The sequence below is a fragment of the Gallus gallus genome, chromosome 20 (genome assembly GCF_016699485.2).
Source record: "Gallus gallus isolate bGalGal1 chromosome 20, bGalGal1.mat.broiler.GRCg7b, whole genome shotgun sequence".
NCBI lineage: Eukaryota > Metazoa > Chordata > Aves > Galliformes > Phasianidae > Gallus > Gallus gallus.
In genome coordinates, this window is record NC_052551.1 from 13,124,244 (window position 1) to 13,140,945 (window position 16,702).

At 41.8% G+C, this 16,702-nt stretch overlaps 1 long non-coding RNA gene across 3 annotated transcripts in view; it reads left to right on the top strand.

Moving 5' to 3' along the window:
- Nucleotides 1-16,702, top strand: part of LOC101751795 — a 230,344-nt gene that overhangs the window by 27,738 nt on the left and 185,904 nt on the right. For all 3 annotated transcript variants that reach the window (XR_006931900.1, XR_001469592.4, XR_005841355.2), the window contains one exon: nucleotides 14,850-15,049. This is a non-coding gene — a long non-coding RNA (uncharacterized LOC101751795). The remainder of the gene's footprint in view (nucleotides 1-14,849; nucleotides 15,050-16,702) is intronic.

A 16,702-nucleotide genomic window follows, 5' to 3' on the forward strand; every position in this document is an offset into this window, starting at 1 on the left:
GTTCTGCCACTGCCGCGGTGCTTTAACTTCAGACTCTGTGCTCACTATGTGCCAGTAGTAATGACTCCCATAAAAGTCCTTTGATTGTTCTCTGATGCAAATCGAGATCAGTAATAATGCTCCATTCTCTGTATAACAGTTGTATACTGCTCAACTTCTTTGGGCACCTTATTGAAACATAAGTCAACATTAGGATAGGTTAATAAATACTACAGTAAAAATTTAAACACTTGCTAAAGGCATAGATCCCTCTATGCTTGTTCTTAGGAATAGCAGAACTTTCATTTTTCCATCCCAATAGCTCAGTTTTAGCCTTACTCTCCCCTCACTGCCCTCCCCACCCTTCTATTTCATTTTTTCCTCCCCAGGATGAAGGGGCTGGCAAAGTGGGGTGTGATGGTAGGAAGGTGAAAGACTCCAAAAAGCTTCCTGCTAGTGCAGTTGAAAGTCATCTCCCCCACCCAGGGCGGAATGGCTGTGCCTGCGTGTCCGCTTGGCTATCAGAGTTTACAATTGAGCCATTCCTGCCTATGTATGTGTATAACAGCTGAAACAATGAAAGTGCAGTGCAAATAAGGTTGGTAACGGTTTGTATCTCCTTTTTCAACTCTTAAATTGCCTGATGGGGGAGAGGATCTTGGCAGAGATGGCACGAGTAAGGAAACCTTTATTCCCTGACTCTTGAAAACTTCAGATTTATCACTGAACACCGCCTCTGTGTCCCGACCGAATTACACCGCTGAGTTACAGAGCAGAGCGTTAGGAGAATTAACTTATCAATGTCTGCAAAGTGTGAATGCAAAACAATCACCCACTTACAACCCCTTGTTTGTATTTCCACCTCCGTGTGGAAACGCCCTCAAGGTAAGTAAGCGCGTGGAGCTGAGCGCTGAAACAAACCTGTCGGGAGCAGAGAGCAGCGCAGCTCCTGCAGCCGCCCTCCGTCCCACCGGGCCGTCGCTGCTCAGCTGGGGCAGCAGTCCCGAGCTTCTGCCTGGCTTCTCCTTTGTTTGCTCAGCTCTTTGTTTGCAGAGCTCCCGAGTGTTGAATAGAACTTAGCTGTAGCCTCGGTGTCTTGGAAAAAAAACACTATTTTGTCCTTTTTACGGCTGCTCTAAATATAACTATTGAAGCAAGACAATAGTCAGATAAAGAAATGCAGGCAGTGTAAGCAAAAGCCTCTTCAGCAGGTCTCAAGTCAGCCAGCCTTCCTTTCTTTTGTACGTTTTAGCTAACAGCCCATTGAACTAACAATGAGAGAAAAGGGAACAAAGATTTAATGATACTCGTCACTGCTCTTTAAAAGACATTAATACTAGTATAAAAGGTCTGATTTAAAGCAACTGAAACAAGGATGTTCAGCTAAGCCTGCTGGTTTGCCTAAATGTCCCTTGAATAGTAAGTGAGGAGTAGGGTGCTCAAGGCTGATGGGTCACCTGTGATCACGGCCCGTGTAACTCTCCGTTGCTTTAAAGGGATTAAACTGGTTGGAATAACTTACAATTTTGCTTGTATCGTCTTCAAGTACTGCCTCACTTTCGTTTGTAGCTGCACAGTGAAGCTGACCTCGAAGTGATCTGCCTGAAAATAACCTGACCAGAAGACAAAAAGTGGCTCTTTCCGGTTTCCTGACCTTGCTTACCCTGCAGCCAGATGGGCAGAGGTGAAGGTGATCTGGAGGCAGAATAAGCAATCACTGGAGGAGTGCTTGAGCCATAGCTGTCACCAGGAAATTTCTGGTTGAACTACAAACTCGCATAACAGTTTCAAGGCAGTCTCACTTCCAGTGAGATTTACAGCAGAGCAAGGGATAGAAACCTCATTTTTATATTTCCTTTTGCCATTAACATCACTATCTTATGTATGGTGGCTTTTAGAAGACAAAGTAAAGCAAGGATTAGGGGAAAGACGCTTGCTAGCCTTTAAGTATTAGTAATCAATGCATGTTACCAAAATATTTTGCATCACCTACTTGAATAAATAGTGAAGGATGTAATTCTGCAAACCATTGCTCAATGACAGTTGTTGGAGTATGATAGGGGAGAGGAAGGCTGAGCCCAGGGTCTGAACTGCTGACAAAATGCACTAGACCTCAGGAATGACTAAACATTGGTCTTGCTCCCCACTGAAGTGAGTAGGAACTGAGTTGGGCCTCTCCAGAGCAGCTCTGAATACTCCTGTGATGTGGAGAGACAGCAGACCTGAGTAACTACCTATTTCCCCGTGGAGATCATTGTGTAAGTGCATCTGTTGCATAATACAGTGCAAATACAGGCTGCTGTAATTGCATTCAATAACTGATATTTTTAAACATATAGTTATTGTTGTATCTGGCCCCTTGGAATCGCTGGCCTACGTGGTTCAGTGTGAAGGCCAGGCAGTGCCTTTAGCTTCTGACCTTGTACCAAGAGGATGAGTCCTTGTGTGCTGGAGCCATGCAGGGACCATGGAGCACAGTCATGCTATAATGTAGAACTAGATAACATTTGCCTTTAAATTTCCTTGCTATTTAAGAATCTACCTCAGGATTTTTTGAAGTGATAAGTAGGTGATAAAATAATAAGCAGAGTTGGCTTTGCATGCTGTCTGGCACACGCAGAAGAGTATTTTGTCAGCAGGCACCTAAGCAGTGGTTGTATCTGAGGGAGACAAATTCTGAAGCATGCACAGAGCTGGCTCTGAGGGCCATGCGGCTGTAAATGGGGATACAGACATACTGCCTATGACTCAAATACATCATGCACAAAAAGATTCATTTGAGACTGTGTAGTAGGGATGTGGAAAAAAGGAAGATGCCATCGGCTTCCTCTGTCTGCAGCAGTGTAGCAGTGCCTTACACTGTGACTGGCAAAGGAGGATATTAAAACAGCATGTCCTGCCATTATGCACAGCAAAGGGCAACTCTGAATTTCTGTGCAATAAATGCATTTGAATATCTAATTTGTGTTTCTGTAGCATTCAACTTCTGTTCTGAATTATATTAGAAACTAGGGATTTAGGGAACTTAGTCCTTTATGGTTGTTCTCAGCATTCCTTTTTCATCTACCTCTTTGCTATTAAAGAGATGGAAGCTTTCCTCCAAGTCACTGCTCTTTGTAAATTGTGTGCAAGGTCTGAGGCTGGGGAGATGGGCTGCTTTGGAACTGGTAGCTTTGCAGTGCGTCAAGGGGCATGAGGGAAACCTCTGGCAAATTGCTGACATGGGAGAACTCCTAGGGATTGCCCATCTGGCTTTGGAGCCCATATTTCTGCACCTGGCAGAACAAGGAACATGCTGTGGTTGAGACAGGAGAAAGAGAAGTAAATACAGTTGGCAAAACATCCAGCACATCAGGAAGAGCAACTCCCATGCTGCGTGTGCTGTGCAAATGTTGGCACTGGCCTGGAAATCATAGAAGCATAACTGCTTCCACGGAGAGCTCTGATGTTTTGCTTCACCCTAAATTTGGCCTGTTATTAATATCCTCTGTCCCCCTTGCAGAAATGATCCATTGCTTTAGGTGTTCCTTCCTATGTAGGATAACGGCATTTGATGTGTCTGGGATGGGCCTGTAATTAGTATTGCTTCCTTTCTAAATCCTTGACCAGCTACATGAGAATGATTTAGCTTCCTCTCCTCTCACCTGATTTATCTCTTTTTCTGAATGGAGAGCAGTTTCCCAATTGGAGCCCTATTTTCATGTGAACGTTTTCCCAAAGTGCAGCCTGGTGTGTTGTGTGTACTGCCGTGAAACCTGCTGGTAACAGAATCCGATCTGAAGTATTCTTGGCTGATCATTAATTCATCTGCTTGCAATTCATTCATCTTTACTTCATCATTTACTTAATGAGGATAATAGGGAGCATCAAAATCTAAAGACTGATCATTTTTTAAAAGCAAGCATCTGATGATATTTAATAACAGTGACAACAATAACCTTAATTTTTCAGGTATTCCTGGGTATTCCCCCAAGAGAGTTGTATTTTAATTATATTTGCCACACGGACAAATTAAATCTCCTGGATTTAGTTTATGGCATTTGCTGTGTAGGAGTGAGGATAAAGCTATCTTCATCTGAAAATAATCTGAAACTTCCTTGGAAGCTCCTAGAAATGGCAGAGATGAAGAGAAGATAAATACTGCTGATGATATTTGGTATGACATTGGTAATTCTCAGAGGGACTCCGCAGTGTAGTGTGCCAGTGTGGATGTTCTTAGCTTTTATGAAGGTGACAGACTTGACCTGTCATGTACTAGTTACACCCTGGACAGACTAGAAATGTCACAAACTGCTAGCAGTTACTGCAGAAGGTATAAAAGTGTCTCTTTGGAAGGCTGTGGCACTTAGAAAGGTGGGGGGCAAACCACTTTCTGCTCTTCTTAATTTTTTTTACCCCCTCTTCCTATATGGCTGTAGATATGTACCAGAAATTTTCAGGAGAAGAGAGAGCAATTTTAACAAGCTTAAAGGTGCCAGATTAAAGAAACCCATGTCAGTGGCCATGTAGTGTTTTGTTACTATTTCAAAGGCTTTGTCAGGTCCAATCCATTGCCGAGTGGGACTGAAGGCTGGAGAGGAACTCTTAGACATAATGAAGGTGCAGGCACTGGGAAGGTGTGTATAATTCTGGGTGAATATTTACTGTAAGAGATCTTCAGTTATTAGAATGGCTCTGTGCAACAGGCTGCTCCAGCTTAAATTCAGCTGACGTACAACTGGAAGGAGTTACCAGGAAGATATTTACGTGTTTGCCTCACCTTAGATAAAGCTACGTCTTTTAGAGATAAATGTATCCGATGCAAGATACGGGTCCAAACTAGGTCTCCTGCACACGGCTCAGCTCTGCCCTACAGAGCCTTGCCCAGTTTGATGAGCACACCCATGTGTTTTGCTGCAGTCCCATTTATACATCAGGTCCTGCTGCAACTTGTGTTTCCACAACAGTTGGAGGCAAGTTTTGTTCTGGAAGTTAACGGCATAGCACTGGGCTGCTTTTCTTTGTGGCCCCGCAGCCCGATGCTCTGCAATGGGCTGTGGAATAGGCACCAGATATGATCATCAAATAATCAAGCCAAATAATCAAACCCGATCTTCAGCAATAATTAATCTAGTTTATTTTCTGAAGTAAAAGCTGCCATTTCAGACTAGCACCAATCTAAAATCTGTGGCTGCTGGACCCTCCCACTGTGTTATTTTATAGTTGCAGGACTTCAGCCTCCGTTAAACCTTGTCCTTTTTTTCATCTGCAGACTAAGTAGTTCTCAGCCAATTCTTACAGCTTTTCTAGTGCGAGTCCAAAGTGAAGGTAGCTGTTTCTGGCTGCCATTCCTAGGAAGAAAGAGCACAACTGCATCTGTGGAGATGGAAATGCCTTAACCAAGTCGTAATGGACATATCAATGTTAAAAAGATTAAGGACAGTTTAAGAGAGGCCCAGACAGGAGGGTTTTGAGGAGGACCTGCTTACCCTGTTTCGTGCAGTGCTGGGAGACCCTGGAGGAGGAAGGGGTTCCTGAAGAGAACAGTTGCCAGACTGCCTTAGCAAGGAGCTGAAACTGCTTGGAGGTGGGGTATGGATTTTCCCAGAATCGGTTACAGTTCAGGAGTGCTTCTGTCTGTCTTGTAGTTTGTGGAGGATTTAAGAGCTACCTGAAGATTAGGCATTATAAAGTGTTTGCTGACAACTTGGCTGCTTAAGGAATATCCTATTTGAGAAGGATGCCAAGTGAAATTATTTTAACTCATTTTCATGAACGTACAGAGAGATTTCCACTTTCTCATGTGTGGTGATTTGTAGTGTGAAGTAACCACAGACAGAGCTGTCCTGCCTTGCTCTCAGCCTGTCTCATACCACTTCCAATGAAGTCACCCAAAGCCTCTGTAGCATCAGCAGTGAGCAGCAGGAAGCAGAGCAGGCAGCTCCAGGTGTTATCTTAAGAACTAAGATGTTTCATGAGGCTTCTTCTGAGTCCAGTACTCTAAGTGAAGAATCAGGTAAAACATGTTCTGTGAAAACCAGTGTGCAATGACTATTAAAACTGCCTGTGAGGTGCTGTAAGACCTGTACAATTTTTTTGTAAATATGCATGCAAAAATTTTTAAGAGAATAGCCATAAAATATGCATTGGTAATGTTGGTCTCTGCTGCCTTGTAATACACAGTACGTTAGAACTGCAGGGAAGCTGTGCATAATCTTGACTTTCCCCTCTGTTTTCTTTCCTTTTAAAATAAACATTCCTTGAGGAAGAGAGTCCTGCATCCTCTTAAAGGAAGTGTAGAGCTAGTCATCAGTACTGGTTCAGCTTTTAGCACTTTGCTGTTGAAGGTACCTACTCGTCTCAAGAGGCATGGCAAGCTGTTTTCATTCTCTAATTTACAGGAGAGATGAAATGTGCAACACACTTCACATTTGGTAGTGGCGAATCTGCAGTTTGAGCCTTCAGTCCTTGCTCTGTCAAATTTCTTCTTGGGGAAGATGCACACGTAAAGATTTTTAGGATCGTAGTCCAACTGCCATCATTGTCTTGAGCAGGTAGCTTAATTTCTTTCTGGAGAAAACATTTATGTTGTAAATGCCTAATTAACTTAGAGATAATGAGGAGTTGAAAAATCATTGGTTATTATGAACGTGTCAAGGTTGCTTATTTATTTTTTCTTCCTGAATTCCACATGTGACAAGCAGCGTCGTGACATGTCAGGTCAGGCTGCATCAATCACGTCTTCTTACGTTACATCAGGTGTGCGGGATGGTGGAAACCACTCACGGGTCAGGCAGGAGGCTGAGGAACAATTCTTTTACAGCTTGAATGGGGGAAAGAAGGTTGGGGAAAGGGAGGAAACTTGGGTAAAGCACAGGATTTCTTTTCCTGAACAGATGGCCAACCCACCCACCATCAGGTGAAGTCAGATAGGGCTGCGTACGGAAGGCAGGGGATACAAACTTAGTCAGATGGGTTGTTAATTTCATAATGCTATGAGAACCTAAGATGCAAAAATGTACCAGCGTCGGGAACAAAAGACTTTCAACTCAGAGTTGGAGAACTTCTCCTGTTTGTTTGTTTTTCCCCAAGCTTTCTTGTCAGTAACGAATTTTGACCTTGTCCTCAGCAGCAACTTGATGGATTTGGGGCAGTGGGTAATGGTAGCTCTTGCTGAGGTCTGACTCCTATGGCCATCTAGAAGCATGGAAAATCATTTTAATCTCCCCTTTCCTCGGCCAAGATTAGAGATGACTGATGCTCCTTTAAGCTGTGAGTGTTTTCACAACAGGTTGAGATGCAGAGATCGACCTTTTAACTTTTCATAAAATAAAACCAAGATGATTTTTAGTCCAATAATCCAAGCATATTTCACCCTTTTTTTGTTCTCCTTTTGAACTTGTTTTAAGCAAGATACTTGGCGTGGATTCTTCTTGCTGTTGCTGTTTTGGTTTTTGTTTTGTTTTTTTAGAAGTGTTGATTTAGTGCTTCCACTGCAGAGATTTCTAGAAAGAGACCCTTCCTGGTAAAGCTCTTCTCATGTGGCTGTCGAGACAGTACAGCAACAAGTACTGCACACAGGCACATTTTCAGGTAGGAAGCCTAAAAGCTTTAGCAATGCTCAACATTGAAATTCTTATTTCACATGTCTCTTCTTACAATGTACAGTAGTACTTTTCCCATCGCTGCTGGTAGTGGTCATAGCAGTAACAGGAGGCTTCAGCTTCTTGTGCAGATTTTGCAGCATACTCAGGATATCTCAAATATGTCTAGGAAGAAGCTCTGATAATAGAGTCAGCTTTGCAATATGTATACCCTAACGTTCTGCAGTGTTAGCTGGCACTGAGCTGACTATTGAATCGTCTCTGCAAAAAGATCTGTCCAAAAGCAGAGCTGTGCAGAGATGGGGTCATCCCTGAGTTTTCTTAGCAGAAATGAAAACTGACTCCAACTTTCAACTCTGATTAGAATTGAACTACAGGAATAAAAGCAGAGCAGGTTAGTTGTGATTGGCAAATGCCTGGCTAATACTCTTACCCGTATTTTCACTGTCTGTATGTTATCTCATGGAATGTTGTGTAATTCATAGTAAGGTATCCTTAAGATTAGTGATATTAAAAAACGTATCTGATCATCTCTGTATGGAAAGTTCTCATTTTGCTCTCTGGAATAAAATCTGTCCTTCAGAGTGAATAACCATTGCAACATATTGACATGATGTGGCAATCTGAGACAGCTGCTGTCATTAAGTGGCTTGGTGAAGAGCAACCAATCAAGGAATGTGTGTGCTGCAATATTCTTAATGTGAGTACGTAACAGTAATACAAAGGCACTGTAATGAGATGCTCTAGTAGTATTGTCCATAGCCTCACTGGTCATGATATGAAAATGATTACCTCAGATCTGAGACATGGCGGAGTAGGTAGGGGTCGTCACTATGGGGAGGTTTTGAGAGATCCATTACTCTATATGGAGATGTACTTGCATTTGAAAGTTCTGAGTGCCTTGAGTATCTCAAAGTAACTTTGAGGGTCTCAGAATAATTGTAGGATTAATTTATTCTCAACCTCTTTTCATTAAACTGACTTTAGATGTTAAAGTTTGAGTGAATTAAAATAGCATATATATCTAGACTTTGCTCTTTCCTGAAGGTATTAGCATTGCAGACAAGTTTAGATGTTAGATTTTGGCTTGCTAACAGGAGGCTCAAAGATACTGCAATCTGGCCTCAGTATAATGAGCCCCTTTGTTATATTTAAATACGATCATACTATCCTATACACAGCAAAGAATTGGGATGTTTTATATTAACAATGCACCAGCACTAAAACCTCAGACAACTCTAAAAAGGCACTAATTATTATTATTAGTGTTTTACACTAACAATAAATGTCAAATGGAACCCTGCAAACAAATAACTACCTGTCACTAAGTGAATGAAAAGCAATCTTAGTAAAGTGAATTAAAACCCAAACAACAGAAAGCTCAACAGGCAAGCACTGCTGGGGTGGCTTAGCTGGGTGGTTGATGCAATTCGTGTTACAAGAAGAGCAGGATGTCCTTGGTTGTGACAGTCCCAATAGCCCTGTCTTTTCATTGACATGTAGGGCACCTGGTTAGTGGGAGGTATATGAGCTGATATCAGCTGAGGCGCCTCAGCTGTAGGAGGCACTTAGTCATAGTAAATGGAAATTGGATAATGGTGAGGATTTAGCTGTTTTATTTACTGTATTAGTTACAGTGTTTGAGAGTTTTATCAGTGGACAATTTAAAGTTGGACACCAGAGTATGTGTTTGTTTGGGTGACATTTCTCTTACATTTTTCAGAGTAATGTGCATCTCCCAAAGACTTATTTTTATAAATTGTACATTTTCTTTTTCAATCTTCATGTATCTTTGATATCTGATTGACGTTTTCAGGACACTCTAATCCTTTCTACTGAGGGAAGCTCTCACAGTGGCAGCTCTGGCAATCAGCTTCAGAGAGCTCTCGATCTGTTTTTATGATGGCAATGAGGTGTATGACTGAAGAGCTGAAAGGAATTGAGATCTGGTGGGTGGCAGGACAGGCTTTCGTAGTGACGGAGTTTGCTTCTCATGTAGACCTGTTTATAAAATTCACATTTTTGGACTCTGAGTCTGCCCTCACGCTGATTTGAGTCTAGTAGTTCATTAGCCTCAGCTGACTGTCAGCAGTATAAAAAAGGAGTAAATGAGTTGAAAATTGGCCCCAAAGCCTTCATTCAGACCACACAGTGTCACAGACAGCAGTGAAATTGTGTGCACACTTAATACAGGTGAGCTAAATATCATTTCCACTGGTGAGAAAATAGGGGAGCGTTCAGATGGCAGTGGTCTCAGAACCAGATTTCTTGTGGATCCTCATGACTCTGCTTTGAGGTAGACCAGGATGAAGTGTGTGAAAAAGGAGATGGATGTGAAATCAGCAGTGTGTGTACTCAGCAGATTGTCCTGTGGATGACAGTCTAAAGTAGTCCAACTACTTCTGTGAGATTTTCTGCCTCAGCCTTTCCTTCTTGTTTTAAAAAGTAAACAAAAGCAAAATATCCCTGTCTTACATCTGTCCTTAAATGATGTGGAATACCACTGGAAACCCGTAAAACCATGACACTCAGTGTTATCAAGAGGTGCTCTTTGTCCATTCGCCTGCCTATAAAAAGTGCAAGTCTCAACAAAGATGCCTGTCCTTAAGCATCCTCACCTCTCCCTACATTCATCCTTTTTTCCTTCTCAGCTCTGCCTGCTGGAAATAAACATTAGAAAAGTCCATTCACAATGGGTTCATGACTGCAGTGATCTGTGTTGTGATTTATCTTTAATACTTGCCAAATAATTCTTGGTAGGTCTGTCTCCTCTGGGGATGAGTGATGGAGCGGCATCTACAGTTCATCCAAGAGCCAGAGTGTGGGTTGGTGCATTCAAATTTAGAAAGAAAAAATTCTACAGTTCTCTCATTTGCTTTCACCCTTTAATGAATAAATGAATCACACTGTGGTTTTCATAGCATTATTTTGAGCTCCACATCAGGACAAGTGGTCAGACACAAAAGTGTGGGCTTTCCTGTAGTGATTCTGGCAATTCTTGATAGTTTATTTTCCCCCAGCCTTACCCAAGCACTGCATGCCTGAAATGAAGAGCCTCTTACCTGAATGTCTGATAGGACCCATTTCTCATGCTAGTCAGATCCCTTTATTACAATATTACTTGTTAACACTTTTTTTTTTCTGTAAAAAAGTCACAATGAGGAAAAAAAATGAGTCTTACAGTTAGATGAACTAGAAAAGTTCAATTAAACTCACACTTGACTATCTAAAGAAGTCAGTGTCTCTGTAGAACTCAAGCTGCTGTGATATGAGCTTCCTTGTGAATGCTGGTGAAGGTCTTCCAGTGTTGGTTTGAAAGTGCATGCAATTTCTTTTTTCAGGTTTTGATAACTGATGAAAACTGGGTTGGATGTTTGTTCAAAGACCGAAATCTTTACTTAAAATCAGATATCCAGAATGGGATTGTTTTAAGTTTAATGGAGACAAGGTTATCACATAGTTAATGCCTATTACAGAGGACAGGGGACAGTTCTGGGTGCCTGTCCATTCATACAGACTGATTTCTATGGAGACCTATTGCATAAGACTTCAGTTTGCCTTCACGTGAAGGCAAGGTTGAAGCAAGAGGGAATTTGTGTGACAAGAAGAAATAAACAGGTAAAGATGAACCTGAAATTAGAAGACTGTATGGCGAAAGATCATTGTAATGAGGGAAGAACTCTTGTTGCTGAACATCCATTGAGGTAGCGAACTCTATTCACAAAAGGAGAAATCATCTCTCAGCAGAAGGAAGCTGAGCCTGTTTCTCCGTAAGCAGTGCAAGGGGAAAGTGACGCATGCCCAAGCCTCCAAAAAGGAGCAGTGCAGCTCTGCTGGACTCTGGGGAGGTGGCAGCAGGTCAGGAAGAGGTGTCTAGAGCAGATACTTGGTGTGGGGTTTTGAACAGAAATGGTCTCTGAGAACAAAACTAATTAGCTATCCATGTGCTGCTTGAGGAATAACTAATCACAATTCAGAATGCAGGTACACTTTCATCCTTTTATCTCGGTCCACTTCTCTGAAGCAGAGGTACGTGTGCTGACAGGTCAGTAGCAGAATACACATAAACACTTGAAAAGCAAAGTTAATGGCTCACGTTGCACCGAAAGTGCAGTGCTCCCATTAAACAGCTACATCCAGTTCTTGGAAACCTCCCTGGCAGCAGACTGAGGGAAGCAAAGCTTGGAGATAAACTCATGCAGAGGATTGCTTTTTAACAGAGAACTCTTTCAAAATTTCCCACCAGGCGTCAGCAGCTCTTTAAACCATGCTGTCTATTTTGAGTTTTATTTAGATTAACAAATTCCACACCCTCGCATACAAAAGCAGAATAGAGTGAAAACACAAGCTGCCCTAACAGAGCAATATCCAACAAACATTATGCTACTCAGAAATATTTGCTGTACAATCCTCCCCACAAAAGGGACTTGTTCAGCCAAAAGATGTCAGATAGCATCTTGCTGAAAGCAATGGTGCCAGTGGAGCTTGCTTCCAAGTTCATACAGCTGATTTTTTTTCTCTCCATTTGCTTTATGCTGGGAATATCAGCCTTTTATTTCTCTGAAGCTCTGCACATAGGTAATGAGGTAGATGGACTTGAGACAGGGCTGTATCTACTGAGGAAGTGGACTCCTGCTAAAATGGAAGATGATGTAGTGTGCAGTAGAATCTGCTGCTTTCTATTTAACAGATACATTCTGTTCGACAAGGTTGGCTCGTGAATGCATATTGCTGCCCTTAGTCATTTGTGCTCCATTAGACCTCCAGGAGCTAATAGGATTTGTGAAAGTATGCTGTGTGGCAGCGTTCCATTGCTAAGTGAGACCCGGGCTATTTATGGAGTGAAACCCCAATGATTTTGGAGTGACCCAGCTTCAATTTGACACATTAACATGGCAGTTAAGGCGTGGAGGTGTTCTGTAGGACTTACTGCCCAAAGAGAATGGGGAAACTGAACAGGGCGCTTTCCTGGGTGACTGATGCAGAATATCTGTGGCAAAGCTGAGAACTTGTGTAAGATAACCAAAGTTCCAGTCCAGTACCACAGGAACTTCAAGAACACTAAATTAAATGAGTGCTGAAATACCCTGTTACTGTTCTGTGGTGTTTCAGTCTCTATTTTCTTCACACCCTCCTAAATCTTTCTGATTTGCACATTAAGGTCGGAGCCCTTTTCACTGTGGATGCTCTGTCTCCTCCTGCTCCCAGCTTCTGTCGGTAGCCCCCCGACTTGGATTAAGGTGGTTCTTTCTTGCACAGGTAGCTTTTCTCTTGGTTTAAATGACACTGTGTCAGGAGGATCTGTTACCAGGGCCGTCAGGTTTGATTTGTATATCAGCAGTGCTGTGTCAGTAGCCAGAGGGGACAATGCAGGGTTTTCCCGTAAGCTTTTATTGCTGGTATTGCTAGAAAATTGTTTCAAATCAGCTTCAATCTCATAAAAGTACAGTATACAATGTTGTTTCCTGCTTGTAAACAAAGTGGTAGCTAATAATTTCAGTAAGCAGCATTGGATGGTTTGGTTGTTCGGAGTTCCAGTGGAGCTCTGATTCCTGAATGCTGGAAGTCACCTTTACCTCACTGTTTTAAGGCCAAGCACAGGTGGATGGGAGAGGAGCATGTGTGGGGCAGTAACAAATTTGGCTGTCTGTATCTGTCTGTCTTGTCCTTGAAAATGAAGCTACTCAATGGTACCTTTATAAAAATAAACAAGTAAGTCCATGGGACAGTTCCTGGAGACCAGGTAGTGCTGTGGAACTCAGATTTGTAACCGGAGACAAGCAACTCAAGTTAATTAGTGCTTCAATCTAAAGATTTATTTTAGCTCGTTATAGATACTCAAGCTGTTTGCAAGTTGCAGGGAGCAGATTTGGTTAGAATATAGCATTGCTTTCCTTGGCATTTCTGAAGCCATGAAGGATTTGGGGTTTTTTAAATATCAATGGATGTTTCTGGAAGGCTATAGGATACTTGTGACTCGAGAACTTTAGTGTAACTTTTAATAGGATTCATTTTCAAAATCTTTATTCGGAAACTGGAGACACTGTTTAAAGGGTAAAGCAGACACGTGTCTATCAAGAGGAAGTCAGAAGTCGGTGTTTTTTGTATTATGCTCCAGGACGTGCAGCATGTCATGCATGAGGATTAACAGTTGCACAAAGCAAGTATGCAAGTTTTACTGGAACAGTAGCACTTTATCGCCGCTTTGCATCAATTTAAATGACTACAGCAGATAGAGGGCAAATGGAGAGAGTGTATTCAACATAAAGGCTCTAGAGAGCAAAGGAAGCTGAATCATCTTCTGCTATCTTACAGCTTCATATTAGTAGTTTCTCTTATCACACACACTTACAATCCATACCCTGCATATTTCAATTGCAGCTCAGCTGAGCTCTCTGAATGCCACATCCAGGAAAGCCAACTTGCTGGTGTCCCTTTAAAATCAGCCTAAACCTGGCATTGTAATTTACACCACTGTTTGTCACTATTTAATTTTCTCTGACTCTTCCATTAGTTATACGTGTTCACATCTGTTCTGAATGTATCCCTTTCAATTTATTTTTTTGATTACTTTCAATGCATAAAAATCTGAACCAGTAACAAATTGTCCAGGTAATGAGTCCCATCCTCCAGCACGCGTGTAGCCAAGGATTTGATGACATTTCCATTACACAGGTGTAGGTAGGAGGGAAGGAAATGGCTTAATACATTGACAACTAAAAGACTCAAAATGCAGAGAAAGTTAAGGCCAGAATAAAAGGTAGGTAGGTGTTGGAAGAGACCAGAGAACTCTCTTAAGAGAATGGTAACAATACCTTCAAAGACCTTCGGGGGGAAAAAAAAAGCCAAATTTAGAGCATTCTAGATAATAAGTCAGTGACTGCTTGAGAAGGTGGTGTGGGGAGGCTGCGATGCTCCTGTTGAATCCATGGGTTCACAGAGAGACTTCTCTGGAAGGCATGTTTAGTGCAGGAAGGGGAAAGCGAGGGAACGACTGAGGTGTGCCCCAGGAAGAAAAGTAATGTTTTGTGTTTCCAACAGATGACAGATAAGAAATCAACCCTTAAATTTTGGAAAAAAATGAGGGCAAAAACTGAAGGAACTAAAAAATCTTCATTGCTGTTAGACTGCCTTGAAGTGTGGGAGAGGGGCCCTGAATTGCTTTGGAGAGTGGGCTCACAATTGTTGCAGCAAGTTTGCTCCATGGGATCTGACAGCCCCTGCAGAACAGCAAGAATTCTGAGTCTCTCATGCATTTATTTATTTATTTATTTATTTATTTTGCAGAATGGCTGTATCACCTTGCTGGTGATGTCCATCCCATCTGTGTCCCTCAGCTCCCACCAGAACAGGAGGTCAGCACGTGAAAGCCCACCTGCAGGAGAGAGGACTTTCTGGAAGGCAAGTTCAGCCTTGCTATCTGCGCCTGGCATGTAGAATGAAGACTGGATCGTTTGGAGCAAAGGCCTCCCTGCAGTCACTGACAGGTATGCGCTTTGTCCTTAAGGAATGAGATGGAAAATCCCAGTGCTGGATGGGTAGAAAAAAATCGGTTATTGATAGATGGGGTGAGTGGGATTTGGAGATGCAGAATCACTGTTGGAAAAGCACCTGGTGACTGTGCTTCAGCAGAGCACACTGGATTATTCATTCTGTGGGAAGGTGAAAGTCTTTGCTTTTGAAATTGTGCCTTAGTGAATAATCTGGAACATTATGAAAACAGTGAATTCATCTGTTCATGAATAGTGTGGATATTTTTGCTTTTGTGCCATACCCATCCACAGCAATATTTTTTGTATTAAATACCATGAATCCACTTCACCTGTCAGCACTATTCAAAACACAAAATGCTGCATGAATAGGAAGGATGTTCTGGGATCTCTCAGATGATTACTGTTGCTAGGAAAACCACTTCCTGATATCTTTGTGCTCGGTGTCTGTGTCTCTCTTTGTGTACAGCCTGCGGTGATAGGCAAATTCATATCAAGGCACAAGGAAGAAATAGGAAAAGTTTAGAAATGTTTAAAGAACGCTGCTTAAAGTTAAAAGGCGGATGTCATTGCAAATAATAGTTAAGAGTTATGATTTCTTTCCTATGTGGGATTATTGGTATTAAATTGGAGAGAATTGCAGTGCTGGTTATGCTGTGACTGAACCTGATGCAGACTTGGGTTGCATTAAAGCTGAAAATTGCTAGGACTTCCAAAATGCAGTTAATGTATTTTGTATTGTAATAACAAAGACACTTGGACTGAAGGGTCACAGACACTGGCTTCTGCTCCCTATTTGTCTGCTCAAGAGGTTACTTGTTCTTTTCTTTTAATTAAGTTTGCGAGAGCTAAATGCTTACATTAGCCAGAGGGCTTATATATAGAGAGGTTTGTAATTTTGGGTTTGTCTGTGCTAGCATAGGAATCATAGCATTTAATCTGCTGTGACTTAATGTGCAAAATGCTTACAAGTGTGAGATAATAAGAGAAACCAATATTCTGGAAGTCATGGTGTGAACAGAAACCCTGACTTATTTTATAGAAGTCATTGAGACTCGTATGCCCTATTCTCAGGACAGTAACGTTTTGACTGTTTGAAGCTCACCCTTTAAATTGTGCTTTTATATTGTGGATTCTAAATTAGGGGGCTGGTATTGATCTCATCTAAAGAAAGCAATGCAATACAAATGGTGCCAGTCAGGAAAACGAGCACTTTGCAGACTTCTGCTGTAAGCAGTTGCTTTACTATTACTATTGCTGCCTGAGTGGATTCCCACACCGTGTGGTGTGTGTGAGTGTTGATGTTCTCTGCAGCATCATCTGGGGACTTCCTTGGAGTAAAGCTGAATTGTCTGAGTTGAGATTAATAAGGGTTTAGGCTGATAGTTTTAAAAGAGTTGGGGTAGCTGTAGTTAACAAGAACATCTGTAGCTGGAAAACACGCTTAAACCTTCTACATTTTTATACAAAGCCTTCTTTTCATCTGTTTGACATTTGCTATCCCAATTGTCTTGATGTTTATGTAATGAAATTAAAAATCTCATAGAAAAGGAGTTTCTATCTAAATCACATAGCTGTAAGCCAACTTTTTCCAACGTTTTCACCCAGAACTCAGGCATTCTTCCAAAATTCTGGCTAATTGTGAGTGGA